At 34.0% G+C, this 22686-nt stretch overlaps 1 long non-coding RNA gene across 1 annotated transcript; it reads right to left on the bottom strand.

Moving 5' to 3' along the window:
* Positions 1-16266: 16266 nt before the first annotated feature.
* On the bottom strand, positions 16267-18824 carry LOC139862828 (uncharacterized). The gene is made up of 7 exons (XR_011764291.1): positions 18652-18824; positions 18053-18371; positions 17848-17930; positions 17702-17734; positions 17456-17573; positions 16515-16571; positions 16267-16400 (listed from the first exon to the last, which is right to left on the bottom strand). It is a non-coding gene; the product is annotated as an uncharacterized lncRNA (long non-coding RNA).
* Positions 18825-22686: the final 3862 nt, after the last annotated feature.

Raw genomic sequence — 22686 nt, 5'->3', positions numbered from 1 at the left:
TTGTAAAATGCAAGAACAAGTCTTATAATCAACTCAACATCAAATGTCACAACAAGGAGTTGACGTACTAGTAGTGACTTGTCTTCTCATATGAGATGTGAGAGGTTCTACTCTCACTCGCTACAAAATTTTCCTTGTTGTTACCCGCCCATTTCATGGGCGAGGCTGTGAAAATCTTGCGTTCAGGGAGGGGGTGGTACCACACGCGATGCCCGTATGGATTCGTCGTGTGTGTTTCTTCCTGAAGGGCGGTAGGATTTTAATGATTCGTACCAAGGAAATAATCGGGTGGGTGGGTGTCGACATCGCGTTCGACCCCCTGTCAGTGACTCCTAACCGCCGTTAAAAAAAAAAAAAAACCTCAATATCAATGTTAGGTTTCCTGTAATGCATCTTGTTCTTGATTAGGCGTTTTTTGTGTCGAGTGAAAAGTTAAATAATTCGTTATAGCAATAATATTTTCACCATACTTCTATGCGTATGTCCTATTAATTTGTTTTTAAGATCGGAGATAGTAGTAAAAAAGGAAAAAACTAGTAAGATTGTCACAAAAATTATCATGTGTAAACATAAAAATAAGATTCTATCCTAGAGAACCTTTGTTATGTTTGCTCAAGACACGCATCTTAGAACCTAACAATTAGCAATATGAGATGGTAATTATTTTGATATTTTCTATTTTTAGTCACAAAAAGCTTTTTAGTTGACTTGATAAAAAGGAGACTATAAAAGTCTTCTAACCCTTCTTTGGGTTTATAACATCTAAAACTGAGACTTTCAACACCCTTAGAGGGTGTTAGGGATTACATTTTCAAAGCAAAAAACTATTTTTTTTCTTTCTACCAAAAGGTTGATAATTACTTACTTGCCAACCACTTTTGATTAGGAATGACAATAGATCGGATACCACATTACCATATATACTAATAGACAGAAGTTATGACTAGTACTATTCGCACGCTTTAATCAATTGTACATCGCGCAACAATGGTTTTACACCGGTCACTATTCACGCACGCTTTAATCACTTGTACATCGCGCAACAATGGTTGTACACCGGTCACTATTCACGTGAACTGTAGCAATTTTTTTTTTTAACAGTTTTTTTTCCCAGTTTTTTCTTTTTTGGTTTCCTTTATATTTTCTTCACTCGCAGCAAATATCTACTAGACAAAAAATATGAATAGTACCGATGGTTTCTTTATAATTAGCAGCAGCAAATATCTAATAGGCAAAAAATATGAATAGTACCGATTGTTTCCTTTATATTTTTCTCTACCCGTTGTAACAATTTTTTTTTATTTTTTATTTTTTGGTTTCCTTTATATTTTTCTCCACCCGCAGAGATGCACCTATATTATTAATTTAAAATAACATTTAAATCTTTGACAGGTTATACCTTTTAGTTCGACTCGAGTTGCGCTTCAACGACATCATCGTTAAACTAAACGCAATAAAATATATTGAAAACCGAACCCCCGGCGCAAAGCGAGGGTAAACAATTAGTTCATATACATCAATCAAAATTTCATCCTTATCCATATTCATTTTATTTCAATTTATCCATCCATATCCATATTCGATGAATTATTCGGATTAATGGATATTTATTGAATTCATCGTTAGATTTATTTTTTAAACTTAATACTATTAAAATCGTGACTTGTTATAAAATTATATAATTACTTAAAAATAAGTCGTATTTCTTTAAATCACTTAACTTACTAGTTGTCGCAACTTGTGTATATACATACGAAAATATATGTTATGAAGACAACAAATAAACGTCATACATATTATAATATGATCATTTCTAAAGGGCATTGATCAATTGATCGAAATAGCACTTAGATATGGAGGGAAATATCCTGCCATTGAAATTAGGAAATATTAAAAATTTAATGCAATAAAAATATGAAAAGAATATGTATAAATTTAATGATATATATGTTGGTTAAGATTCCATTCATAATATTCAAAAGTTAATCACTTTGTTTTCATGATGACACAAAAGAGATAATTGCTTAATCATATGTAAGACGACATGAGCTCATAAGCCTACACTATCTCTAGCAAAAGACCAACGCATAAATAATTAACTTAGTAAAATACACTATCTCTAGCAAAAGACCAACGCATAAATAATTAAATTAGTAAAAGTAGTATACGGCTACACCACGGTCGACCGTGAACCTGACCGTATATGTCTTGTACCAACGAATTTAAGTTTTTCCAAAACTCTCAATCTACGGCTAACCTCACGGTCAACCACAGTTCGACCGCAGTTTTCTCTGTTACCAAATTCATCCAATTTAAGTTAGACCACTTTGAGGCATCTATAATTTACAAAACCTTTTTAAACATACTTATAATAGTTGCCCTCTTTGATCTCAAAAGAGTTTTGAACCAAAAGATGTTAATTTGTACTAATCACACCTAATGACATCTTAAGCCCAATTAAAGTTAAACACAAAAGTGTTTTATCTTTCACTTATTACCAAATGTCATTCAAATACATACTAATGATGGTCATTAAAAGTCCTAACAAAAGAGATGCTCTCCCATGATTCTTATGTATCATTTTTATGTATGTATTATTGTGAACTAGTAAGTTGTTAAAGTCTTCAATTATGTTCCAACTAGATTCAAACTAGTTCATTTGAGATGTAACAATGTTCCAAAGGCCAATATACTTCCATTAGCAAAATGACAAGTAATTAAGAAAGGTTGATGAAGTTTTTGGAAGATAATGGTTTGTCAAGAGACAAAATTCTGCAATTACCCCATTAAGTAATACTTGCTGCCTCATTGACTAAGAGGGGGGCGAGCACAGCAGCTACATCAATGACAAATGGTTAAAGCTTGAAGACTTTCTTCTTTTATGTACATGTCAACTTCTACACTTATGTCCAAAACAAAAAGGGTAATGGGGATGATTTCAGAGATAACTGGCCTTTAGTTGCAGGAATTCAACAAGGAAAAATGACAATTTTCAAATGACAAAAACGGCTATAAGAATCAGATGTCAGAGGTACACGGTCGAACCACGGTCGTCCGTGCAGTGAGTCGTACAGCTTCCAGGCAGATTTCTCTTTCCTAAAAAGCCAAACCATGAAGCATTTGAAGACTCACCTCTTGCACTCATATTTTCTCATACTTACTGATATCATTCTTATAATTAATTGCAATCTTTTTATAGTGATTCTAGCAAGAGTACTTGTAAGCTTAAGTTGTAAGTTTACTTGTAAACTATCTTCTTAAAGGGATCTAGAAGGTAGTTGTGTTTTCACTAGGATAGTGCATTAGGATCTTGTGGTAAGAGCTATAGGTGTTTGTGAAGTCTTCAAAGGGACGTAAGGGTTCACAAGTTGCGGCTTATCGAAGTACTAGTGTTGTATCCGGACACTCCACCGAGTTTGAAGTATCATAGTGAAGAAAAATCTAAATTCGTAGAATTGAGGAGTGGATTAAGGAAGATTAGTTAACATCTTCTCGAACCACTATAAATCGTTGTGTTTGTTCTCTCTTCCCTTATCTTTTTGATTATATTCACATATACATATATCTTATAAGTATTGTTTGAGAACAAACATTTCAAGTTACACTATATCAAGTTCAAGTTCAAGAAAACGCAAAGGAAATTTTAAAAATCGACTAAGTAACTATTCACCCCCCTCTAGTTACTTACAATTGGTATTAGAGTGGTTGCTCTAAACGTTTTGTCAAAAATTACTAATTTGAAATTAAGACTAATTTTTGCAAATTTTAGAGATTAAGATCATGGAACAAAAATTTGAGAACTTGAACTATAGTGAAGGATGCTTCATGCAAAGGCCTCCACTTCTCGAAAGTGAAAGATTTTGCTATTGGAAGCATCGATTTGAAACGTATGTCCGCTCCAAAGATATAGACTATTGGAACATTATTACTAAAGGTGATTATGTTCCATTTAAGTTTGGTGATGATAAGAAAACTAAAATATACATACCCGGGGAAGAATGGACTAAGGAACACAAAGTAGATGTAGGCAAAAACTATGAAGCTAAAATGATCATTTTTAATGCTTTGCCTAGGAAAGAATATGAGAGAGTTTTTATGATGGGTAGTGCTAAAGAAATTTGAGATAGTATCATGGTTACTCATCATGGAAACCCGTAAGTCATAGAAAATAAAGTAGAATTGCTTATAACTAAATATGAACAATATGCCATTGAAGATTATGAAAAAATAGATAGTGCCTATACTAGATTTAACAATAATTTGTTCAAGTTTGAAAGCTCTAGGTACAATCAACACAAATAAGCAATATGTTCGAAAATTCTAAAGAGCTCTACCATCAAGATGGAGACCTAAGGTGACGGCAATTGACGAATCAAAGAATGCGGAGAAGTTAACTCTAGATGAACTCATTAGAAATCTCAATGTACATGAGGTCATACTAGATAAAGATGATGAGGTAGAAGAATAAGTCAATCGCTCTAAAGGCTAAGATTCATGATGAATATGACATCGATGATGACGATGATGATATTCTAAATGATGATGAACAACTTGCATTTATTGTTCGCTCATTTAAGAAATTTTATCTAAGGCCGGGAAACCATGTTCGTCCTCCAATGGAACCAAAGAAAACGTCATTCGATTCCAAGAAAAACTTTGTACGAAAATGCTTCGGGTGCGGTGATCTAAATCGCTTGATAAGTGAATGTTCTAAGAGAAAGAATGAAAAGGATTTTCTTGGAGGTGCATGGGATGATGAAGAAAAAGACACACAAGAAGAAGGGAAGGAAACGTGTCTCATGGACATTGATATTCCAAATGATGACGACAAGGCATCACAAGTCGGACAAACCGACAATGAGGTTTGTCTCAATGGTGTTGTACAAAATGAAAAGTGGATAATTGATAGTGGATGTACAACACACATGACGGGCAATAAAGAATTCTTCACAAAGTATATGGAGCACAATGGAGGTGATGTAATCTTTGGTGGCAATGTGAAAGGAAAAATCGTCAGTAAAGGTAACATTACTAATCAAAAGATTACACTTAATAATGTGTTACACATTAAAAATCTAAGTTTTAACTTGCTAAGTGTAGGAAGAATATGTGATAAAGGATATAACATGACATTTACTAAAAATTCCTCACACATAATAAAAGATGGTAAAAATGTCATAAATAGGATTAGGAAGAAAGGTCTTTATACATGTAAATTAGATGATTTCAAACATGTAGATATTTGTCTTACATCTATACATGATACTACTACCTTGTTTCATAGGAGACTAGGGCATGCTAATATGAAACTAATTCATAACATATCTTCAAAAGACATAGTTAGAGACTTGCCTAAATTGAAATATGAAAGTCATTTTTGTGATGCATGCAAAGTAGGAAAGCAAGTTCATGCAAGTCATAAACCTAAGAATTTTATCTCTACTAAAAGATGTCTAGAACTTTTACACATTGATTTATTTGGGTCATCGGCCGTTCAAAGTTATGGAGGAATTTTTTATACTTTAGTAATAGTAGATGACTTCTCAAGATATACATGGATACTATTTCTAAAGCATAAGAATGAAGCGTGTGAAAGATTTATAATTTTTGCTACTAAGATACAAAATTTGCTTGGTTGTACTATAGTAACAATAAGAACGGATCATGGTAGAGAATTTGATAATGATGCTCAATTTGGAGTCTTTTGTGATTTAAATGGTATTTCCCATAATTTCTCGGCTCCTCGCACACCTCAATCTAATGGGGTTGTTGAAAGGAAAAACCGAACTCTTCAAAAAATGAGTCGAACAATGTTAAATGAACAATCGATACCTCAAAAGTTTTGGAGCGAAGCCGTTGCCACCTCCACCTACATTCAAAATAGAGTCTTAATTAGGCCATCAATGGATAAAACACCCTATGAAGTCTTAAATGGTAGAAAACCATTCGTAAGTCATCTTAGAGTATTCGGGTGCATATGTTTTATCTTAAATAAAAAGGAATATCTTACAAAGTTTGAACCCAAAGCTTACGAAGGAGTGTTCTTAGGAAATTCGTTAGAAAGTAAGGCATATAGGGTTCTAAATAAATACACCAATGTCATAGAAGAATTCTTAGATGTTACATTCAATGAAACTCCTTCGCCACCTAAGATGAAACCTTTAGAGGATGATGATGTGATAGAACAAGATGCTATAGAAATAATGCCAACTCAAATTGAGTCCAATGAAATAAATGAGGATGGATCTCATTTAAAACCAAGTAAGGATAACTTAGGATCCTCGATCAATCTTAAAAATGTTAAGGATCATCCCATCGATCAAGTCATAGGAGACATCAATACTAGAACCACTAGGTCTCAAGCATTCAACCTAATTGCCAACTATGCTTTCATCTCCCAAATAGAACCCAAAAATATTAAGGAAGCCCTATTAGATGAAAGTTGGGTGGAAGCAATGCAAGAGGAATTAAATCAATTCCAAAGGAGTGATGTATGGGATTTGGTTCCTTTACCTAGTGAGAGCAATATCATAGGTACCAAATGGATTTATAGTAACAAACTAGATGAAGATGGAAATGTAGTTAGAAACAAAGCTAGACTAGTTGCACAAGGATATAGCCAACAAGAGGGAATTGATTATGATGAAACATTTGCCCTCGTCGCTAGGCTAGAGTCTATAAGAATACTTCTTGCATATGCATGTGCCAATAACTTCAAAATTTATCAAATGTATGTCAAAAGTGCCTTTTTAAATGGTGTCACAAATGAAGAAGTATATGTGTCACAACCTCCGAGGTTTGAAGATTTTGAAAAGCCATATCATGTTTTTAAACTTAAAAAGGCTCTCTATGGACTTAAACAAGCCCCTAGAGCATGGTATGAAAAACTTAAAACCTTTTTAATAAATCACGGTTATGAAATGGGAAAAATTGATAATACACTTTTTATTAAAAGGCATGAAAAGGATTTAGTTATATTTCAAATATATGTTGATGATATTGTATTTGGCTCTACTAACGAATCTCTTAGCAATGAGTTTATAAGTTAATGCATGATGAGTTTGAAATGAGCATGATGGGTGAACTCAAGTTCTTTCTCGGACTTCAAATCAAACAACTAGAAGATGGAACGTTCATCAATCAACAAAAGTACATTCATGAAATGATCAAAAAGTTCGTAATGGAGAACTCAAAACCAATGGCGACTCCTATGGCAACAAATGTGAAACTCACTTTAGAAGGAGAAAGAGAACCGTTCGATAGTACCAAATATAGGGGAATGATTGGATCCCTTCTATATTTAATGGCAAGTCTACCCGATATCATGTTTAGTGTGTGCTTGTGTGCAAGATTTCAAGAAAATCCTAAGACATCACACATTGAGGCCGTCAAAAGGATCTTTATATACTTAAAGGGGACAATGCATCTTGGGTTATGGTATCCAAAGTTCACCGGGGTTGATATTATGTGCTTTGCAGATTCCGATCACGGAGGATCAATGATTGATAGAAAAAGCACAAGTGGAGTATGCGCGTTCGTGGGTCTTTGCTTAACATCATGATTCTCGAAGAAGCAAACGTCCGTTGCATTGTCTACCACCGAAGTAGAATATGTAGCTATGGGAAGAGCATGCGCACAAGTGTTATGGATGAAGCAAACCTTCCTTGATTACGGTATCATCTCATCCGAAATACCCATATGCTTTGATAACAAAAGTGCTATAGATTTATCTAAAAATCAAATATTACACTCTAGGACTAAACACATAGACATTAGGCACCACTTCCTTCATGATCACTTCCAAAATGGTAATATTGTGTTAGACAAGGTAGAATCTGCTGAAAACATAGCTGACATATTCACTAAGCCCCTTAAAAAGGAAACCTTTAACTTGCTTAGGAATGGGTTGAGAATGATGAAACATACTCCGTAAAATCCCTTGCAGACCACGCACCGTGTCTGAAGATTTTCTTTGTCTTTTATGTACTCTCTTTAATATCCAAACAACTTTTCCACCAAACACATCTCTTCTTTAAACCCCAACCACTGGATTTCTAGATTTGCTTTTGTCCTATTTTCAAGTACTCTCCAAAAAGTGGTCCAAACTCTTTCAATTTTCCAAACTAATAGGAACACTTGTTTTCTTGCATGAATTCCTTAATTATATTAGTAAAATTGTTATGAAAAGCATTACTTATCAAATGTGCCATAATAGTGGTTTCTTGCATAAAATCTCATATATGTTTTAAGCTTTTAAACCCATTCATGCACACACATATGTTTGAACAAATCATTATGATACTTGTGAATCTTATGACTAGTATCTATTCTTGACAAACATAAAGCAAAATGATTAAACTTGTTTAAATTTTCAAAAAGAAATGGCACAATTTACTTTCAAAGTTTTGTTTTCAAAATGAGTTTAGACAAGGACTAATCTACACATGTTTGGCATATAGTTTTTCAAAATTATATAATAAATTTGAATATCTTTCTAAAAATGTGGCTTTTCTAGGAATTTACCAACATGAGAAATCAACGTATAACGAACAATAGGCAACACATGGAAATTAGAACACTTCATGAAGAGCGTGTTGTTCATCATACCGAATTTCCCGAACTAACTCAACTTTTCACTCAAAACAATTGCTTCTAATTCCTTGAGTTTGATGAAGTCATTTATCCAACGTTGATTAGGGATTTTTATGCTCATCTTGATGTTTCAAATCCCGACCAAGTTGTATTTCGACTCTTTAATACACCCTACACTTGGTCTCTTGAACAATTCGCAACCGTTATGGCTACTCCTTCCAATGGGCGTTCCTTCTATACTCCTTCTACCGATCTAAGATCACTTAACCCTACATTTCCATTGAAACCTATCTTAGATCTCATTAACACTCCTGGAGTACAACGAAACCTCAACCAATGACTTCGCATTCAAGATGACGAAATACGCCATGATCTTCAACTTATTTTAAACATCATTTGCAACAATGTCTATTGTAGGGAACCTACCGCCACTCACGTTTCAGGAGCCGAAGTTGTTGTCATGTGGTCTCTTCTTACTCATGAGCCCATAAATCTCGCTTATCTCACTACTCAAAGAATGGGTTACCTTCGAGAACTAGGAAATCATCCACTTCCATACTTAAACCATCTTAATCGACTTTTCCGATTTGTTGGTGCCATCAACCCTTCTCAAATTCCTCAACCCGTGTCCACAATTCCTCTAACTTATTGGGAAGCTCATCCGGTCATCATTATCTCTTCCGACAATGAAGGCTCAACTATCTCCGATGCGTTTAGCACCAACGGCATTTATCCTTGAACAATCAATGTTGGTTAATAATAAGTTTTAAGGGCGGGTAGATACAACACTTGTCCTAAAGATAAAACTTGTTATGTACTAGTTATTGTGACGTACTTGTTATGCTTATTATGTTTGTTACTCTTTATGTTTAATATTGGTTCGAGGGTGAGCCATCCTATTGATAAACAGGAACAATTGATAAGCTTGTACGATTTAAGGGGGAACATTACTCTATGGCGCGCTTAGTTCCAAGGGGGACTAACCTTTTTGCTTCGACAAAAGGGGGAGAAAGTGTATGGTAAGTGACGTTAACACTTATGTCGGCTTACATAGTTAACCACTTACTCATATGTTTGTCATCATCAAAAAGGGGGAGAATGTTGGTTAAGATTCCATTCATAATATTCAAAAGTTAATCACTTTGTTTTGATGATGACACAAAAGAGATAAGTGTGTAATCATATGTAATACGACATGAGTTCATAAGCCTACACTATCTCTGGCAAAAGACCAACGCATAAATAAATAACTTGGTAAAAGTAGTATACGGCTGCACCAAGGTCGACTGTGAACCTGACCGTGTATGTCCTGTACCAACGAATCTAAGTTTTTCCAAAATTGCCTATCTGCGGCTAACCTCACGGTCAACCGCAGTTCGATCGCAGTTTTCTCTGTTACCAAACTCATACACTTTAAGTTAGACCACTTTGAGGCATCTATAATTTACAAAACCTTTTTAAACATACTTATAATAGTTGCCCTCTTTGATCTCAAAAAAGTTTTGAACCAAAAGATGCTAATTTTTACTAATCACACCTAATGACATCTTAATAACATTTTAAGCTCAATTAAAGTTAAACACAAAAGTGTTTTATCTTTAACTTATTACCAAATGTCATTCAAATACATACAAATGATGGTCATTAAAAGTCCTAACAAAAGAGATGCTCTCCCATGATTCTTATGTATCATTTTTATGTATGTATTATTGTGAACTAGTAAGCTGTTAAAGTCTCCAATTATATTCCAACTAGATTCAAACTAGTTCATTTGAGATGTAACAATGTTCCAAAGGACAATATACTTTCATTAGCAATATCACAAGTAATTAAGAAAGGTTGATTAAGTTTTTGGAAGATAATGGTTTGTCAAGAGACAAAATTCTGCAATTACCCCATTAAGTAATCAGTGACAAATGGTCAAAGTTTGAAGACTTTCTTCTTTTATGGACATGTCAACTTCTACACTTATGTCCAAAACAAAAAAGGTAATGGGGATGATTTCAGAGATAATTGGCCTTTAGTTGTAGCTATTCAACAAGGGAAAATGACAATTTTCAAAGGACAAAAACGGCTATATGAATCAGATATCAGAGGTACACGGTCGAACCACGATCGACAGTGCAGCGAGTCGTATAACTTCCAGGCAGATTTCTCTTTCCTATAAAATCCAAGCCTTGAAGCATTTGAAGACTCACCTCTTGCACTCATATTTTCTCATACTTACTGATATCATTCTTATAATTAATTGTAATCTTTTTAGAGTGATTCTAGCTAGAGTACTTGTAAGCTTAAGTTGTAAGTTTACTTGTAAACTATCTTCTTAAAGGGATCTAGAAGGTAGTTGTGTTTTCACTAGGATAGTGCATTAGGATCTTGTGGTAAGAGCTATAGGTGTTTGTGAAGTCTTCAAAGGGACGTAAGGGTTCACAAGTTGCAGCTTATCGAAGTACTAGTGTTGTATCCGGACACTCCACCGAGTTTGGAGTATCATAGTGAAGAAAAATCTCAATTCGTAGAATTGAGGAGTGGATTAAGGAAGATTAGTTAACATCTTCCCGAACCACTATAAATCGTTGTGTTTGTTCTCTCTTTCCTTACCTTTTTGATTATATTCACATATACATATATCTTATAAGTATTGTTTGAGAACAAACACTTCAAGTTACACTATATCAAGTTCAAGTTCAAGAAAACGCAAAGTAAATTTTAAAAATCGACTAAGTAACTATTCACACCCCCCCCTCTAGTTACTTAGAATATATATATACTAGGTTTAAGAGCCCATGCGTTTCATGTTGGATTTAATATTATTTCAAATATAGCGTACGTATAATATTAGTAACATAACATTAAAACATAAATTATGTTTCATATATCTGATATGAATGAAACATATTTAAAAAATAGATTATACTTGATGGATCAACATAATTCAAATATTTAAAGAAAAAACATTACACATACATAATAGTTCATAGGTATCATACAAATGTAAATTATTTAAAACATTTCTTCAATTAAGTCTATAAGTGTTGCAAGACTTCTTTGTATACCAAATTTTTTGTTGTGTTGGATAGTTTGTTATCCTTGTCTAAGATTAATATCTTGATTCCTTGCTGATTAGTAACCCGAGATAGTGCAACGTATAGTTGTCCATGACTAAAGAACGGTTTTGGAAGAAATAAACTGACACAAGATAGTGATTGTCCTTGACTTTTACTTATTGTTATTGCAAAGCACACCGACAATGGATCCTCACCTTATATATATATATATATATATATATATATATATATATATATATATATATATATATATATATATATATAGAAGAGATCAAGGGATAAACATTAATTTTGAGATAAGGAGATAAGTGATTTTGCTTCTTTATATCTTTAGTTCTAGAGCTCCAATTCAAAAAATAAAATTTTTTTGGAATAGCATTCATTGTGTAGATTCAGGGAAAAAAGGTTTTTTTTTTTTTTACCGCAATTTAACATACATCTGATGCATATTAACCTATTTTGAGTTTTTTTTTTCTTCTTAAATTTAGCCTAATTTAGAGTTCAGGGTTTATGAGTTAGGGTTTAGGGTTTAATGTTTTGGGTTTACTCCGTAAACCCAAAACCCAAAACCCCAACCCCTAAACCCTAAACTCCAAACCGTTCGTATTAAAAACTCATTTTAATCCCTAATTCTAAACCCTAAACCCTCATTTCTAAACCCTAATTACTAAACCCTAAACACCGTTTTCCATTAATCAAAAGTTGTTGTTGTTTTTTTAAATACATCTGATGCATGAACAGCAGCTAACATGCATCCAACAGCAGCTAACATACATCAGATGTATGTTTAGAATCCAGTTAAAAAAAAAATCTGAATCTTCAAAATTAAAATTGATACCAAAATTTTTTTTATTAAATCGGAGTTATAGAACTAAAGATATAAAAATCACAAAATCACTTATCCTCTTATCCCACTATACCCACTCGACACATTTTTTTTAAGAACAAACAGTGAACTGGCCTGGGATCGGCACGGCGCACCCAGACCTGCGCGACGCGATTTATAGCGTGAAACAGATTCATAAATCAGTAACAAGAGCAGACCACCAGCATGTGGTCATTTGCGCGGCGCGCAAGGCCGTGCGCGGTGCGCACTTCAGCTGGGAAAACTGGTCAGCCCATTTTAAACATAAAACAACCATTTTCCATCAAACCAAGTTTCGTTAACCCAAACCCAATCCAACGCTTTTTTTTTAAACAATCAACATCCGGGATTTTTAATTGACAAAAGTGTAATACGACTCTTGGGACTCCAACGACCCATAATTACATAAACATGACAAATTCGACCCGTTTTAGTTTAACACAAACAAAGACCGAGCATGGTGATTAGGGATACGCTACCCAATCCTAATCAAGTACAAAAGCTAGATCTTCTAAAGCAACCTAGCCAAGATCTCTAATCCACACGCTTACCCGAGCCGCCAACACGCGAACCTATAAAAATGTAAACAACGAGAGGGTAAGCTAACGTTTAGTGAGTGAGAATATACTACATACATATATATGCATAAAATGGACACGCCGCACAAATAATCAAATAACGCATACCGGAGCATCCAAGCATAAAGGCAAGCTAAGCTAAGCATTACCGTACAATCACTAAGCAACAAGCTAAACATCAACAATGAAGTAAGTTCACCGACGACGATGTGAACAAAGCCAAATAAGCTACACCCGGAGAGTTAGCTACATCACAACAATATATATATACATATATATATATATATATATATATATATATATATATATATATATATATATATATATATATATATATATATATATATATATATATATATATATATATAAACGTCCAAGGTTAACCCCTTAACCCAAATACCACAATGAAGATTGGCCGAACTACACGGGCCTTAGTAAATCCGCATCCACACGAGACTACTATCTTCATTAACACAACAACATCGAGGTTGGCCGAACTACACGAGCCTTAGTGAATCCGCAACCACACGAGATCACTACCTCAATAAGATGACCGAACTACACGCGTCATCGTGAATCCGCATCCACACGTGACTCACTTCTTCATATCAAACCCTTCGCCTTTGGGGTTATATCATCCACATCACAACCACGTGTGATAATGTGCACACAAAATGTGCACCTCGCCAAAGGTGGTCAACCAAAACGCACAACCGTGCCAATTGGACCTATACACAAGTCCATCAAATCCACCTATATGTGAAGTGAGCTCTATAACCGAGAACCACTTCACCCGACCCGCACCCATCCTACACATACATATGCACATAGGATATTAACACTCACCTTGTCGCCTCGATGAATGCAACCGAATAATCCGCAACTCGCCAATGGAATGTACCTATTCCATTATCACAAACACAACAACACAATTAGGGTGGATTTACAAATCAACCAAAATTGACAACTAGTGCAATTTCGACCCAAATGCACTTCCAAGCACAAACCGCGCCCAAACTAACCAATATTCACTAACACGAGTGGAAATGGTCCTAACATACCGATTAAACCCGAACACAAGTGTTGAACACGTGTCTCACCCATTTTGACACCAAACCCTAATTTTGACTCATTTCAAAATTAGTCAACCAAACACGCCCAAAAGTGTTCCAACACTTCCATAATCACTAAACCTAGTGATTAAACTCAAGATCAAAGCCTAATCAAGGCCAAATCGTCAACCAACCCAAAACCCGCCAAGTGACAAGAATAACTAGTCACCATAAACTCATTTCATCATCTAAGAGGGTTTCACAACAAATCAAGCTCTAACCCTAACTTGAATATCAAATCTAACAAATGAAATTCGGAGTTTGAACTTACCAATACTACCACAACGTAGCTAGGAGCGAGATGAACAACTTTAAAACCCGAGCTTTGGTGAGAAATCAACTCCTTCTTCCCCAAATCAAGCTCTCTGTCTCTAAACTCCTTTCTCTCTCTCTAGATGCAAGTGTGTGAGTGAAAATAGGTGAAATGAGGATAAGATAGTCAATGGATCAGTTTTGTGGCTCATAAACCGACCCTCAAGTGAAAATACCAAAATACCCCTTTTAAAACACTAAAATAACGAAGTGGGTCTGCCAGCGTGTTTTGCGCGGCGCGCGGCCAAGTGCGCGGCGCGCGTTTGGCCTAAAACGAAATCAGGATCTTACAATATATATATATATATATATATATATATATATATATATATATATATATATATATATATATATATATATATATATATATATATATATATAAACTGAGAATAATTATGATGATATATTTATATTTATATATAATATGTTTATATATTTAAATATTTAAATATTTCTGGTTAAATTGGGTTTGTTAATATCCGATTCAATAAACATCCATATTCAATAATCATCCATTTAAATCATTCATATTCACTTTAAACGGATCGGATGTTCATTGTCATCCCTATTTTTTGATTGATTATTCATGCTTTTAAACGTAGTAATAAGATAATCTTCAAAAAACCCCATTAAATTATACTCCGTATAGTGTCTTGAGTTGACTTGAAAATGAAGATCATGAGGTTCTTATTTTCTTTTTTAAATAGCCAAATAATTTTATTCCATTAAAACATAAATCATGCAGCTCATGTACAACCACTAGATAATAAACTGAGCACAGCAGAATGATAAGAACAAGATTGAGGGGTGCGCGCTTCGCTACTGACAATTGTATGCGATACGATCATTATTGACTACACATCGAATGATAATTTTATGCGATTACGATAGTTATTTACCAAACATCGTATCTAAAGAGATGGTGCACAACACTTATAATCATCAAACATATATGACTACAACATTATTTTTGTTACAACTCAAATTTTCCTAGTAAACCACATTCAATATGAGTTTCAGTGTTAACAATGACTATGCAATAAACTATAGCTTCAAGTTATCTACCATTTAAAAACAATTAGTTCAAACTTGCTAACTTTAAGCACGGCAATAGTGTTCGGCTTTAATAAGCAAAGTTTGAATGAAAATTGAACCTTAATGGCTTCCGCTGCATTTGATCTTCACAATAGTTATCATCCAAAAACAATTTCACAACAACCCTAATAAACATGTTTGATGAAAGACATCATTTACACAATCATCGATATAAGCTATGAACAATGGCTTCGAGAAAAACACGAACAACATGTACCCGCTGCATTCACATACAAAAAACAATGAGAATGGACATCAAAACAAATAACAACTGGAAGAACTTATTACCAACCAAACCAATTAGCGCTATAGTCACATACTTATTGTAAACTACCAACAACTTTAATAAAATAATACAAAAACGTATCACATTCAATGCAAACATTATCAACGAAACCAAAAAGAAACTGCTTCATTTTATGTGTATTCTCTAACACTTTTCAGTAACTTAAGAAACCATCTTAAGAGCAATAACCTAATTGAAAAAAAGATATATGCTATGATTCTTTACAGATTAATAATTAATGCAAACACATAAACAAACAAGATGAAGAAAACACCACACACAGAAACACATAAGATACAGAATCTGAAGATTAAGTACTCTAGCTTAAACATGCATAAGATAGAATATGAAATCATTTCTTCAACAACTGCAGTTAACAATAGATAATACAGAAAAACTCAGTATTATATGAAAATCAAAGCGCATACAACATACAAACTTGGAACAAAATACACCGTTTGAAAAAAAAATCAATGAGGGTCTTGCTAAAGCCTGCATCAATCATAATATGAACACACAAATCAGATTATACCCAAAAGAAATTCAAATACTGTATTTCAAATATTATCAAAACAATATATTAAAAGTTAATTTATAGAAAAATACCTTACGAATCTAAATCGGTGTAAGGAGGTCGAAAACACTACCAATATAAGAGATCAACTGCGAACCAAAAACAACATGTAAATAGAATACGTAAAATTAGCAGGGAAAACATAATCAATATTACCACAATTATAGTTGGACCATGAAGCTACTGAATAGTGGAGATAGCGACAACGACTTCGCGATTTTAGGTGAAACACCTAAAATCCAAATTTGTACTATGAAACAAACATCTAAAAAAAATAGTAAACCAAAGGAGCCAAATGATTGAGACCCCAATTATTTATGTCGATCGCAATAAAAGAACAAAACGTAAAACCTTATTTATTAACCTCATCGCATGAATCAGTACCGATAAAAATGTGTACATTTTATGGTTTTGATCAAGTTATAATATGAAAATTGAGAAGCTAATGAAATGTTGAATTGTAGTTAAGTCGAGATGAAAGTGGAAGTTACTAGTTTTCAGCCGGCTTGAAATAGTCATATTAGAATAAACCGGCCGGCTTTTGACAAATATGATGATTTTATCAATATAGGAATTTTGTCTTGGTCTATGCAGGCTGGCTAGTAAAATCAGTGGCTAAATGGGTAGTAAGTACTGCAGGCACACAATTGCTGTCCATGGTAGACTATAAAAGTGGGTTTAGTAACGGGTCAAACTTTGTTGTTTTGTATAAAGTACTTGCGACACACAATGTTGTCCATGGTAGTCTTTAATCGTGTCGTATGACATGTTCTGTACCGATACACTAGAGATTGATTTATATGTGGGTCGTGTGGGTTTAGTAACGCGTCACACATGTCACTTTTGGTGTTTGTAAGGTTGATCAACCCGAATAGAATTTTGTCCACTACTCTGAGTTTATGCACACATTTACTCAAAAAGCTATACATAACTGTATTAATAATCTACACCCCAAAGTTTTGAATTTAATTACCTTATTTTTTAACCTCATCGCATGAATCAGTACCGAAGCCGTTAACTGTCACCACCATCACATGTCCAATATAACCACAGCTAAATCACCTTAATCGGAACACCTATTTTGATGTTTTCTACAATTCACACCAAAAGAGAGCGCACAAAAACTCAAGTCACAAAACTAAAGCCATCAGTTTGTAGCAATTAAACTTAGCGCATACTATGACCATGTACAAAAACAGCCCAGAAAAAAATAACTTACAGTTCAACGACGAAACTTGTTATTACCCAAACGCTCCGGAAGTTCCAAAAAATTGAAAACAATCAGCATTATGAATCCAACAATGACAGAAAATGGAACACATATAGGGAAAACGTAGATGACGAAAGTCAACATGCAAAAAATACCTGAAACATTTCTTCGAGCACAAATTTGCATTACCCAGAAATATAAGCAGATTCACATCTAACATTTCTTCGAAAACAAACTCCTTCAAATTAGCAAAAATATATGTACTAAATAAAAACAGTAAATGACACAAATTGTGATCATTCAACTTCAATTTTTTTACCATAAAAAAAATTAACGAAAAAAATACAAAATAAAACTTACAATAGAGGCACTTGAGGATCAATTGTTAAATCATAAGCTTCCCTTTCTTCAATCCCAGTCTAACATTCCATATCTTCACCTTCAATACCATACACTAAACTCAATCGCTTTCTCTAATAAATATTCCCACCAGAAATCATCCAAAAAACCCCCCAAAAAGATTTCAAAAAAGTTCCTTTTCTCCTATATGAAAACCCTAAATTAAAATCAATCGTAATAGGAAATCAAATCATAACAGCAGTGGTGAAACAATAAAGAAATACACCGTGAATAATTGAATGAGCGTGAATCCGTTGACCCAATTTAAGAAATTTTAAACCTGTTAAGAAATGAAAAATGGTAACAGAGATAATCAATTGAACTTGATATGTTAATGTTATAAAACTAATCAAAAACTGAAAAATGTACAATAAAAACGCTTAATATTTCCAAAAACTATATGATCAATCAAACAACAAACTTACATATATACTCTTAAAACTATAAACATTACACTAACAATATTAGCTAAATCACATACCTATATAGAATTAGATTCAGTCTAGTCACATCAAGATCTAAAAACAAATCGAGAACGAAATTAGTAAGATAAATCAAACCTGGGTCAAACAGATGAGAGTTCAGATCTGACAAGTCAAAATTGAATGCGAAATTATGAGGTTTAGAAGTTGAAACAAAATTCAACTCAATTGAATTGAACTTCCAAAAATGAATTTAATAAAAAATACGTAAAGGATTTGGTAGTATGATTTAATAGTTGAAAAGAAGAAGCTGAGAAAGAAGGAATTAGGGAAAGAAGGTAAGGTAGAATGTAAGGTGGGTGGGAGGGAGGGTATGGTATGGTATGGTATGCAACAGGTGAGGTGGTGAGGTGAGGTGGTGACAATCGTTTTTAAATAAGATTTGGGCAAGGTAGGTTTCAACAGGAGTGAAAATAAGCCCAACTAATTTAAATGATAGCCCACAAGCGAGTAAAATAGCCCATTTAAAGAGCATTTTTTGGAAACCAGCTCAAAAAGAAGAAAAAAAAGCAAAACCTATTATAAACCATTTAAAAAAAAAAAAATGTCAAGGGGGAAAAAAAGTGAATATTGTGTTTTTGACCAATAGGAAGAGAACATATAGGTTCACAAGTAGAAGATATATAATCTATCTATAACTAAATAGTGACTCCTTGAGTCATAATTATGCACAATAAATGTTCACTAAAATTACAAGTATTTGGTTATTATTATTTGGTTATATGTATGGTTTTCATTCATTATTAAATTTAAGTAAAAACTCAATTTATAAAAGAACAGATTTTTATATATAAAAATGCCTTATTATTAGATATTTAATTCCAATTTAATTTCACCCGTTCTTATTTTACTCTGCTTCTATTCTATATCCCCACCGCTTCATCTTCAATCTCAAATCAATATCACATATCCCATTCAATTGAACGGTTTTCCATTTGAATCGGCAAAAGCAACCCTAAATCCTTATTGCAGAGCAATTAATCGTAACGCCTTATCTTCCTCCCTCCCAAACCTCTGTAGTTGAATTAAAATGAATCACAGTTGAAGCCAATTGAATTCCTCTCCCTTCGTTTTTTTATTTGCCGTTATCTGCTAAACCTATTAATTGGACCCTGCAATATGACTATAAATTGCAAGGACGGCCAGTATTGTTATCATATCGACGAGAAAAGCAGATTCAATTGCAATGGCACAAATTAACCAAACATGCACAGGTGGTCTTGAGAACAAAACATATGTGTTCCTTCACCAACGTGAAGTAGGAAAGGAAGCGGAGGTGAAAGTGATGATCAGTCGAAGCTGGGATACGCATACCGCTTACGGGAAGTATTTGAGCACCGATTTCATCGCCTCCGACGAGCAGGTAGAAACCTCACCTTTATCTCTACATTTGCGTTGCCTAATTTTATAGATACATTATGTAAGTTATTGTAGCAGAATATGAATTTATGGATGACATTAAAGTTTGTGATTGATTCCTACAAATGTTGAATGAAAACGGTTTCTTCTTAGGCCAAGAAAGCATCAATAATGTGGCTATATGTATTTGTGAAAATGACAGTCTTTCCATAATGCTCGAATCCTAATATTTAATTTATAAGTTCTTTAAATAAATGAACAGGTATAGAGCTGGTTACATGTATTTGTGTAGAGCACCCTCACTAGATACTTTTATAAAGTACTCCGTATTGAAATTGTATATTTTTAGTAGGCTTGAAAATAAATATTGTATTTAAATGTGTTTGTGCAAATCACCATCAGTCTGTGGTTTTATAAGCCTAACATTACCATATAATTTTATACATATTTGCAAGTTAGGATAAATACTGTCATTGGATGTATCTGTGCAAATCACTTTATAGTTTTATAAAGTATTGCACCTATATATTTTTTGTGCACTTTTAAATGGATATCGACTTTTATAAAGTATTGAAATTATATAGTTTTAATGGACTTGAAAATAAATATGGTGTTTAAATGTGTTTGTACAAATCACCATCATTCTGCGGTTTTATAAGCCTAATATTACCATATAATTTTATACATATATATTTGCAAGTTAGGATAAATACTATTATTGGATGTATCTGTGCAAATCATTTTATAGTTTTATAAAGTTTGCACCTATATGTTTTTGTGCACTTTTAAATGGATATTGTGATGTCTTTGTCCAACTCACCATCAGTATGTTGTTTTCAAAGGCTAATATTAACATTTAAGTTTTGCACATATTTAGTACTCAGTGACATGTATAGTAATCTGCTACCTTTCATGTTACTCAGGGTGATGTCATCCAGTTGACTGCTAAAAGCAATGTAGCTCACCATTTTATCCCAAGATTGAAGGATGGATGTGTATGCTTACTCAACCATTTTGAGTTTTGACGTGATACCCAATAGAGACAAGTACCGTATTTTAAAGGACAATAAGCTCATGATTCAGCTGCACGGTTCGACATTCCTGAAAAAAATGGAGCGACTGAGACATATTTGTTTATCCGTCATCCCTTTAGTTGCATTGAAATTGAAGACCTCGAGCCCACTACCGGCAAATACGTACTTGGTATAACTTCTTGACCTTTGGGCTGTTATTTATTTATATCATATAATTACTATAGCATACTAAGAACATCCAACATTGTTTCGTAGATGTCGTTGGATGTGTTATGAACGTTGGGACTCCACAGCCACAGAAAACAGGCGCAACCACCCTAGAATTCGATCTTGCTAACGAAAGGTATACAAGACACTTAACTGTCGACCTTGCCTTGCCTTTTATTCGATTTTGTTAGTAACTATCTACGCATGTTTTCGTCGCCCTTTGTTTGTTCACAGGGGTCGTACAATCAGAACCACGCTGTGGGGAAACTTGGGTCTGTCTTTTGTAGAGAAGATACCCGCAGCGTCTATGTTGTATTGCATCATCCTAACATCTGTCTCGGTCAAAAAGACCTTCAATGGTATTTTTCAAACACATTACACACCCATTCCCAGTTTCCCATTCTTTTGTCACCCGGTATTAACTGTTGCATCTTCCTCTTTATAGGCACGCTTTCCCTCTCAAATACATCAGCCACCCTCATTATCGACGATGTTGAGATACCCACGCTTAACAAGTTCGTAGGGAAAATGAGGTTTGCCCCCCACTAATACTAACAGATTATAGTAATATAATCCATATTGCAGTACTATGAAATTGACCCAACGTGTTATGAAACTCAAACGACCATTGTAATTATTTCTTATCTAAGTACTTTATATGCTATTGTTGTAACTTGCAGATTTTCTCTCACTTTACGTCCCACCCACATTGCCATGTTGAATAACATTACTTTTGGGTCCACCACATCCGTCCCTTAAGAGGTACGTTGTTAGCACTATTTGTGTCACGTACTCATTTTCATTATTGTTTATATGCATAATCAAAGTTTTTGTTTCAATTTCATACAATTTGGTCCATGTTTGCTGCCAAAGACACATCAGCTCTGCAGAAAACCTCGAGGACCCACTAAAGAAGGAGGTGCACCACCTATCTAATCACTATGCCCATCTTTTTTATTCTCATTCTGTATACTTTGTGAAACACTGGTAGATGTTTCCACATTTTTGTAAAAAACATGAACAAAAGGAGACTACTACTTTTATCCAAGTTGGAGCTTAGTGTCAAAATTGTTGACTATCTGTAATGAATGCTATTGATGTAGGAAACTGCATCAACCATCATTTTTCTTTCATATATTGCTTATTTAATATTTTATATACATGCTTCACATTTTTGTTGGAATTGCACACAAATCACGTATCTTCTTCAACCTACTCCTCCCCTACCGACCCTGATACAAACCCTTCCACAATATATGTCAACTAAAAGTTCAATCCGCAAACCGTAAAGTTCTTCGTGCAACGCACGGGCATTGAACCTAGTATAATATAATATGAACACGAACCTTGATCACCCTGCAGTAAATGATTAGTGGCACTAATCATCCATAAGGCTAACAGCTTTTGACCAGCTAGCTTTAGAATTTCTAGAAACCAACTACACCTTCCTGCAAGTGATCATCACTGTTCAGGAAAAACAACAACAAAAAAGGCAAGAGGACACCTCAAAAAA

The sequence above is a fragment of the Rutidosis leptorrhynchoides genome, chromosome 8, assembly GCF_046630445.1.
Source record: "Rutidosis leptorrhynchoides isolate AG116_Rl617_1_P2 chromosome 8, CSIRO_AGI_Rlap_v1, whole genome shotgun sequence".
Lineage (NCBI taxonomy): Eukaryota > Viridiplantae > Streptophyta > Magnoliopsida > Asterales > Asteraceae > Rutidosis > Rutidosis leptorrhynchoides.
The sequence above is the reverse complement of the archived record's forward strand: the minus strand, read 5'-3'. Positions and strand labels throughout refer to the sequence as shown.